This window comes from Cephus cinctus, unplaced genomic scaffold, assembly GCF_000341935.2.
Source record: "Cephus cinctus unplaced genomic scaffold, Ccin1 Ccin1_scaffold0330, whole genome shotgun sequence".
NCBI classification, from domain to species: Eukaryota; Metazoa; Arthropoda; class Insecta; order Hymenoptera; family Cephidae; genus Cephus; species Cephus cinctus.
In genome coordinates, this window is record NW_014333027.1 from 3,347,741 (window position 1) to 3,356,254 (window position 8,514).

At 39.5% G+C, this 8,514-nt stretch overlaps 1 protein-coding gene across 15 annotated transcripts in view; it reads left to right on the top strand.

Moving 5' to 3' along the window:
* LOC107266630 (nuclear receptor corepressor 2) overlaps positions 1-8,514 on the top strand; it is a 58,307-nt gene that overhangs the window by 5,281 nt on the left and 44,512 nt on the right. For 3 of the 15 annotated variants that reach the window (XM_015737295.2, XM_025084077.1, XM_025084078.1), the window contains exon 1: positions 6,363-6,626. The exons of the other annotated variants lie outside the window; for them this stretch is intronic. The gene's annotated coding sequence lies outside the window, so the exon portion shown is untranslated. Of the gene's footprint in view, positions 1-6,362; positions 6,627-8,514 lie in introns of those variants that run through there. 15 annotated transcript variants of the gene reach the window in all.

Here is an 8,514-nt window from a genome sequence, read left to right on the forward strand (position 1 = left end):
CCCCCCGTTCACCCCTGCCTCACTCTGCGCTTAATGATTTATTTTGTTTTTGTTGATTACCCCATTTACGGAAAACGGGTGGCGCCTGTGTCGCTCTAAGCCACATCGTTGAATATTTTCAGCATGTAGTAATTAAAAAAAATGTATTAATCGAGAACCGATCGACGCTACTATCAATACAAAAAGAAATTGCATAGCAATTATACGTGCGACCCGAATTTTTCGTTCTTAATTTACATATTTTGGAAAAATTAAACATAAAGCCAATATTGAGAAACGAACTCAAAGCCCGTCGTATTTCACTGTGCAGTTTATTCTGAATAAATTATGTAAAATTGAAAAAATATAATTCAGCATTCAATAAGAATTTGAGACGAAACCCGCAATGTACTTTGTTATTTTCAATGTCGAACAGTTATTTCGAGTATCGGGAAGTTATTGAAAATTTCGAAAATATCATTTAGGAATTGGACGAGATTGAGAAAGACAATTATTATACTCGAAGCGAAAGGATCTTCCCGGAGGTATTTCAGATTGTCGTACAGCGACAATCTTGAAGAGGGATACCAATTTATGGAGGATTTCGAAACGCTAGCGTAATGCAGCCTGCGAGTGTAATGCAACCCAAGCGAGGCGCAACCACGGTCGCTTGCCTGCGTCCTTCTCTCGTTTCAACACTGTATACTGTAGTTTGTACCGTATACAATATATACAGTATGTATACCCAGGACAGTATACCTACATATGCATCGTACAAGTAACTCTACATTGTATATCGACATTTGCATTTTGCATTTGTCTTCATTGGATGAAGAATCGAACTTATTTCTGGCATTGCAGGGCTCGCTGAAGGAAACAGAAGAACGAAGTTATAGAAAGAAAAATTATGAATATGTGAATCTTTCTCGGAAAGGAAAAAAAAACGACGCCACATATTGAAAGTGTTAAATGGTTCTTATACCTCCTAGTAAAAGTTTTATAAATTAAAATATGAAAAATATAAATTTGATTTTCGGATGTTCCAAGATGTCCAGGGATTCCGTTTGTGTATCGAGGGTGGCGCAGCTAATATAGGTGCGGTTATCGATTTATTTATTCGTCGGGATTACAGCGTTTCGTTTAGAATGGAAAGTTTCGAGAGTGGGAGTAAAGAGGGTAGAGGTGCAAGTGGGATATATTCCAGATGTAAAGGAGGGGAGGCTTAGCATTTCCTGGGAATTATTTGCTACGAATTATTATCACCCGATTTTATTCGTTTCTCTTTGATATTCTCTGCCTCGGCATTCGTTGACTATCTCTAGGTATCCATTTATTAACGTGGATGAACCCCCTTTGTCTCTGAAACTCAATCTCCGAGCTCTCTCAAAATTTTCACTGTCAAATATCTCATCGCGCGAAATTGTTTGCCAATTATTTTGCGGGCATACGATAGTGGACTTTCGTGGACTCGATAGTCCACGAAATTTCAGTTTGCTCGTTGCGCAACAAAAAATAAAATAAAATAAAGAACCCATTCGAAATTTCAGGGGATGATCGCACCTAGGTTCTTTTGATGGCGCCCCTTTAAAAGCCAGCCTCACCACGCCCCCGGAGAACATTTCGTGAAAATAACTCTAGGTACCTGGGCCATTCTCAAAAACATAGCCTCTTGCACGACTGCGATACAGATATCATCTAACCAGTTCCAAACCTCTAACGATTACATGCTTTAACGATGTGAAGGAGGGTGTAGAACAAAGGAGAAAAAAAAGAATCCTATCCCGTCCGAGTGCTCGAATCCAGTTTTAATTAAAAACTCGAGGAGTACGGAAAGGCCCAGGAATAAAAGCCGGAAGTTATCCCCTCTCTTGGTTACTTTTTTCATGTGTTCACACACGCGCACGCAACGCCCAGTGAGAAAATTAACTGAGCAAGTTGGATCGACGCCATCAGGTTCGTCGCGTACGTCCATTTTGTGCGAGATAAGAAACTTTAAGGATGTACCAAGTGCGTCCCACCAATTTCTCTGTGGAAGCAGAAAAATTGTTTTCTTCCGATATACGGCCCGAAACGACTAAATTCTTTTGTCTTCCTTTACTGGATGAAAAAGTTAGTACGAGTCACATTAATTGGCATTGACCATCGTCGTCCGCGAGAACTCTGTAGGCATATAGCCTAGGCTCATCCGGCACTTCCGGCTTTCTTCTTCGAACGAAAATCAATAGGTTAGACCTCGCAGTGAGACGAGAGAATCGAACGAGTCTGGACACGTCTTCAGGCTATAACTGTATACATTATATTATCTATAGACACTCGTAGAAAGGAAGAGCTCGGGAGAACTGTGTCTGTCTCTATCAGACAGTGCTGGTATCCCTGTAGAACGTAATGCAGGTTATTATTTTAAAGAAATTCTAAGCCCACGGAATCGACCCACTCTTTTCTTTATCGCGCGGCGGAGGTTCTCCAACCGAAATACCTTAAGATGCGTTCTCACTCTCAACGCTGGTAGTTTGCAACTGGTCATGTATCTCTTTCGTAACTTACTCCTATGTACGCTCATACCGCGTATACATATGTGTCGTACACTGAATCTCGTTGCATATAATACATAAATGTCCACTCAGCTAGCCTTCTGTGTTAGACATACACTCTGTGGTACATACGAAGACGTAGGTTTTCTTCAGTAACAGTTGTAATGCCCTCGAAATATTTCTACAGAGCTTACCATCTATACGTCCCACTACCCATCGGTATAACGTCTGTGTTTTTCATCGTCAGGGCTGGCGCATGACCCCCATTCGGGATACAGTCATAAGGAAAGAAAGGAAAGAATCGTCGTAAGGGACTCGGGATATTGTTATTCGTTAAGTTCCTCGAGGATACCGCCGATAGTGCAAGAACAAATTTTTTTTTTTCCATAACCTCGAATAAATAACTCGATAGGATATATTAAGTCGATACGATAGAACCTACAGGTATGGACGTAAGTCGTGAAGTGTACGCACTTCTGGCGACTATTGTTACAAGTATACGTACTGTACGGGATGTAATAGGTTAGGTTATGAAATATTCAGGAAAATGTGACGCTCCCATCCTGCGACATTCACTGTCAGAAGATCTTTGGTCGTTAGTGTAGTCGATTGTTGTATGGACGATATGTTGCCCGACGAACGTACACTAACGTCTATATCAGTCGGTTGTTCGAATAGGAAATTGATACTATTATTTTTTTCTGTTTCAAAGAGAGAGACAAAGATATTTTAAATGAATAGGGTAGAGCAATATTCTACATTCAGAAAAATGGACGGTACTCGACTTTCCTCGATATCCTGGTGAATCAGAGGCGTCGCAACGCCGCTCCTATGTAGCGTCGCCTACTGCGGGTGCGCCCTTAAACCAAGTAGAATCCTCTACTCTCCATGGGCGTAGTGCGACTCTCGTAATCGGAGAGAGAAAGTTACGCGGGTAAAGTGGCAAGTTTGGACTAGGACAAGCTTTTTTTTTCTTCGCTTTTTACATCCCACGCCAATTCTTTTGGGCTTGGACTGTACCGAGAACCACGTGGCTGTTTTATTCTTATATATAATTCTTCTTCTCCTTCTCCTGCTTCCACCACCACCACTACTGCTGCTACTACTACTACTACTACTTTTCTCTTCTTCTTCTTTCTTCCCTTCTCACCTCACTCTTCTTGCGGGTACTACTCTTCCTACACTTCATCTTCTTCTCACCTGCGATACATCCTTATGGATCCTCCTCGTGCAGCCGTAGCCGTTATTCTGGCGTCGTATTGTTATTATCATTATCATCATGCGGTCGTCTCGATCCTCTACACACAGCCGAACGACCAAACGGAGTCGCTGAATTCTCTATCCTCCCCACCGCCTATTGCGATACGTGACCTGACCTCGTACTTCCTTTAAACTTCACGTTCATGCTGATGTATATTTTCTTGTCATGCGTGTATATGTATTTTCATATTTATTTTGAATATATACGTATAACTGTGTTTCTATGAATATCGTCAAGTTAACCCGATTCTGAATATTTCCTGGATGGTATCCATCTTAAAAAATTCAAATAAAAATAATAATTTCCGTGAATTTGATATTCTCAGACTACGGAGCTTTTGGCGAATATTTGGTTTAGACTTGGAAAAATCTCTTTTAGATTAAATTAGATTAATGTATTTTTGTTTTATTTTTCTTTGAGTAGTTGGCAACGCGTTCATCTATCGTAATATTGATCTCTTCTCCGGATTCTTTTTCTTTCTTTCAGTTTCACCTTTTCCGTAACTTACATTTTCCTTGTAGGATTCTTATGAAATGCGACGTGCGACTGTGTTTCAGTGAACAGAATACAAAATAAAAAGGGTGTGCTTGTGGTTACGTGTTAAAATTAAAAACCTACGTGTAACGTGTTTAATCTCAAGACGTACTTCGGGTGTAAAATAATAAAATAGATTTTGTGCCTTAAAATTGTGTGAAAGAATCTGTGCCAGCAACATAACGTGCACGAACGAGAGACAAGACAACAGTGTAAATTGCAAATGTTATTAAAAAAAACAATATAATCAAAAAATCAAATGCCATCTATAAAGAAAGGTGTTTATCTTACCTGACATTAAACATTGTGCAAGGCGACATTGCGGGCACATAATACGAGATCCGTTCACGAGTAATTTGACAAGCATCTGACAGGAATTTCATAGATTCTAAAAGTATTACGCAATATAATCGTGGTAGTGTTTATATATAAAAAAAAAGTCGAATGAAATTAAACTTGAAAAGGTTCATTAATATCTTAGCTACGTGGCATCTACTATTCGCGTATAACACGGGTGCGGCTGAAAATTACGGTTAAATTTGAATTTTTTGATTCTTTAACGAGTGCGAGATGGACAGAAGTAAATTTAAATTTTACGAGTGCGACGAGGACAGAAGTTCCTGGTCTCTGAAACTGAATTCTAAAGATTGCCTTGTAATTCGGTTGAGGCTAGACTTAGTTAATATATGCTAGAACGCGTTGTAGATTTTACAAAAATTAAATCAGTATAAAAATTCGTAAGAAAAAGGGAAATCGGTATCATCTCATCGCTTAGTAACAGTTCGGGAGCATGTTTCGAAATTGCGACGGAAGTGGACCGCGACAGTTCTGACAAGTAACGAGATAATTTTTCTTCTTTAAATGAAAATCTGGCAGAGCGACGTACCTCGCGAAACGTCCTGACGAGAAATCTTGATGTTCGCACATTTTCGGCTTCCTTGCTTCTTTGGCTTTTCTTTTGTGCTTTTTACTTCTTTTTTTTTATTACTCTTACTGTCCTCCCTCTCTTTTGCCTTCGATATTTCTACTGTGACGCGTGTAAACTCTTCTGCCGTTGTATTCCAGCGATATAAGTTTCGAGAAAGCCATGAACCATCGTCGATTCGTGCTCGCTTTACGTTTTTAAACCTTAAGGTGATTTTCATGATAATTATTTGCAAAGAAACGTACCTGTGATTTTGTGCCAATCTCTGCTTTTTTTTGTTTCGACAGCTTTATGCGTTCGCTCAGCTGTAAACTGTATAATGAGGATTTTTGTGGCGAAAATGAAAAAAAGGAAGAAAACACACGTGAATCTTTTGAAAGGATTTTTGAAAAACAATAATGTGTGCGAATAGTGAGTTTAGCTTGATTATAATAGTTCGAGAGACAGCCGTGAGGGGAGATTGCTTTGAAGTAAATGGACATTTTTAAAATAAAAGTGAGAGTGAGTTCTGTTGGTGTTTTTTGGTTTCAAGTGATATGCCGGTGTACAGTGACTCGGACACGACCTAAAAACGTTTATGTAAAAGTAATATTTGCCTCGATAAAGAAAACTCTTACGCTATAGAATTCGCGTCGAAAGGAAATGAGTGCGCAGGGAAGGAAAAAAAACGTCCCACCGAGTAAAAATCAATTTTTCTCTTAAACACCTTCGTGCTATATTTTCGTCGGAGTTGCGGAGCAATTTTCGCGTGGAAAAGTACTAACGAGGAAAGTTTCGTGTATTTGTGTGACAGATTAGAAAAGAGAGAAACAAGGTGTATCAACCCTATGCCCTACGAAAGAATAGGCGTATGAAATTTTCATGAATTTACTATTTCACTTTAACGTTAGTATTTTATTTGTTTTACGCTCGAACATTTACGTCTGATTATTATAAAAATTGTTATGTTTCGTGGCTCAGCTAAAATTGTGGCAAAATTGTAAAATTCTCGTTCAACCTATGAATAACGTTTTAAATACCGTGTGTCCATTGAAACAGTGAGACTATCTTCCGAATTTATGGCGGTATGTTGAGGTCACCGTGGAAATCGACTTTCGCGATAGAAAAATACTCGAAAAACCTCGAGGCTCTCCCAGCCGGCTCGAAGTTTAATTCGCGCCGGAGAGTTTCCAAGTGTCGACGCGAGATCTTGCAGTGCGAAAGTTCCTCGCGAAAGGGAGTGCACGGGACGCGATGTTTTTGCGAAAATAATTTACCTAGACTGCCTTGAGTTTGGTGAGGGTGCGTGTGTTAAGGGATATCACGAAAAAAAGTCCCAAGGGTGTGACCTCAGTTCCGGTTGAAAATATACTAGAGGTTGGAGAGCCAGAAGAAGTTTTCGAGACCAATAGACAAGGTTTGAATTGCATATCGAAATTTGTAATAGCATTTTCGTACGGCTTCGAGAGAATTTAGGGAGAAAAATGTAAATTTCGTGTAAATTTCTTATTTTTTCGAAAAATCCATCCCCAAGTTCATCCTGTCCTTACGTTTTTCAGGGATTTGACCTACAAAGACAACGACACGAGAATCGTGTAGATTTCACTATTCTGCGCAATAGAAACAAATTTTTTTTCGAAAATTTCCAGGGTAACCGACGTTTCTTTATTTTTTACGAAATATTCAATATTACGCGAGGCACGGGCGCCGCCGTCGAGTTCAGTGGCTACCAAGTTCTTTGTGGGCACGGAGTTACCTGCGTGACAAAACTGAAATATATGTAAATAATATCGTGCGTTGCGACATATTTGGTGTTCGTTGTGAAAATTGTGAAATTTAAAAATCTTTTTTTTTAACTAAATTATCGTGAAAGTGCTTAATAATTTCATAAATAAACCGACAATAGACGACACGATTATCTTCAGTGATGTTCCAATTAACCTAAGTTTCAAGGACAAAATAAGAAGTGTCATGATATCGTGTACGTGCGTTTGCATTACATGGAAGTCAATGTGTGAAACAAAAAGATAGAGAAGTGGTACGATTCAAACAGCGGACGTGTAAAATCTACCGTCGTGGCTTTCCGTCGATAAGTATTCTTTGTGTGTTACGAAAAGTGTACTGACGTCTTTCCATATTCTTGAATATTCAAAGTGAAGAGTGAAAAGCAATTGAAAGGTCAAGAGAACCTTTAGAACTTAAAAAAAGGAAACCATCAACCTCCGTGATTTTGTAATCGCACTCGCGATCGTCGTCAGTCAGCGACTCGTGTGATTCCAGAAGAAATTTTGATTGGGAAAAATGAAGCAGAAAAATGTGTAACAAACATTCCGTGTATAAATCACAAATATAAGAACAATAAAAAAAAAGAGTCATAAAGGCGCTAAATGTCCGACGTTAAAACCCTGCAGTTCATTAGACTCGCGATAAAGTGAAAATTCATATAACAATAGTGTCTAAATTTACCTGATAAAGTAAACAATAGTCTTGTTGTGTGTTTCCATATAAAAGAAAATCTAGTCTGGATTCTTTATCCAAGTGTGGCTTGTGACATAGGTAGAAGCCAACGTATTGCATGAAATTCACGTCGGTGTCGTGGCCATTAAATTGTTTCGCGTGCATCTTGTTCCTTCTCATTTTTCCTCGCTCCGCCGTCTGTCTGTCTTTCTCATCTATTCCCTCATTTTCCACTGTACCAGTGTAAAGCGAGCGATAACAAAGTTCTCCGATAATTCGAGTCCACTTTGAAAGGAGAGACTGAGCGAGACGGGACAAGCGTTAGGAAATAAAGTAACCGGCATAGCTCGCGATGCCCAGCTACAATTAGGGATGCCACGAGGACGCGACAAACGGATGAACGCAAGTCGATGGGAAAATCGTTCTTGTGATATGTGTGCACTGATAGGATCCTAGCGATAAACAGATCGATGGTTTAAGAAGAAGCGTTGTGGATGAAACTTCGTGAAAATTTTTTAGAGCTTTAAAACAAAATGACGGACGCCCGTCGAGAGGACAGTAGTAAATTCTTTACAAAGACGGAACTTACGTTTGCCAAAAGTACCGAAAAGTAATTGAGTTCTGTTTACGTCGTTGAGAGAAGAAAGGATGAACGATTTTGTCTAGTGCTATATCCTGGGCGAATCGCTCGTCTTGGTAATCTTACCGTTGGCGTCGGATAATCGTTAGAATTCCGAGAAAATGGAAAAACAATTTAATGCAAATCTCTCGAGAACGAGAATCATCCCTTGGTCTCTTCTCTGTATTCTACCTTCATTCTATTTTCTACCCCCCCCCCCCCCCCCCCC